We start from the raw sequence: 1,153 nt of genomic DNA, 5'->3' as shown, positions 1-1,153 counted from the left end.
TAGTCGGGGATAGAATAAAAAAATTGGGCACAGCGAACCATTTTGGACACGTTTTTACCAATTTTCAAAAAAGTATCCGCGCTCGATGAGGCTTAACTTTTTCGATCACCGAACATGGTTTTGGTCACCAAATCGTCAATTTTAGTCCGATTTTGCTCATTTTTTGTGGGCAAGCTCCACTTGAGCCATAGTTGGGGATAGAATAAAAAAATCGGGCACAGCGAACCATTTTGGACACGTTTTTACCAATTTTCAAAAAAGTATCCGCGCTCGATGAGGCTTAACTTTTTCGATCACCGAACTTGGTTTTGGTCACCAAATCGTCAATTTTAGTCCGATTTTGCTCATTTTTTGTGGGCAAGCTCCACTTGAGCCATGGTTGGGGATAAAATAAAAAAATCGGGCACAGCGAACCATTTTGGACACGTTTTTACCGATTTTCAAAAAAGTATCCGCGCTCGATGAGGCTTAACTTTTTCGATCACCGAGGCTTTTGGAGGCTCTAAAATGTGTAGATATCAAATATTATTATTCTGTGAGGCTTTAATACTCAAAAGAAAAAGCCTACAACACCTGGTGTTCCCAAGCGGTCACCCATCCAAGTACTAACCAGGCCCAATGTTGCTTAACTTCGGTGATCGGACGAGAACCGGTGCATTCAACATGGTATGGTCGTAGGCATTTGCGTAAGTGGGAGCGAATTTATATACAACAGCATTGTATTGTAGTCTTATATTCATATATAGGATTACTTTAACTGGCCGCCTTGCGGTTTGCAAAATAGTCACTTAATACATGCAAATTTAGCCACTGTTGTGTTATAATTTATGCAATTCGTAGCCATACAGTGTATCATGACCAACGCACAAACTTTTTGCTTCCAACCATCCACAATACAGTGGAACGGCCCCAAAACAAAGGAGAGATGAATTGGGTCCCAGGAACCTGCTCAACCGGACATTGAACCGGAAGCATGACTTCAGTGGGTTTAGGCCGGTACTTGGGAAAATCATAGCTGAATTGCTTTTAGCCTAATTGTTGTGATAAACTTATTAAATAGGTAAGTATCAACTCTATTTGATAAGTTTTATTTGAATGCACTCTGCGTTAGCGGAGTGCAGCCTAAAGAATGGAACTAAGCGATTTGCACTAA

At 40.8% G+C, this 1,153-nt stretch overlaps 1 non-coding gene across 1 annotated transcript; it reads right to left on the bottom strand.

Annotated features, from left to right (window-relative positions):
• Positions 1–561: 561 nt before the first annotated feature.
• Positions 562–680, bottom strand: LOC142347486 (5S ribosomal RNA). The gene has a single exon (XR_012760475.1). It is a non-coding gene; the product is annotated as a 5S ribosomal RNA (ribosomal RNA).
• Positions 681–1,153: the final 473 nt, after the last annotated feature.

Source organism: Convolutriloba macropyga, chromosome 9 (assembly GCF_964194025.1).
Source record: "Convolutriloba macropyga chromosome 9, txConMacr16.3, whole genome shotgun sequence".
NCBI lineage: Eukaryota > Metazoa > Xenacoelomorpha > Acoela > Convolutidae > Convolutriloba > Convolutriloba macropyga.
This window is presented reverse-complemented; position numbering and strand designations above follow the sequence as displayed.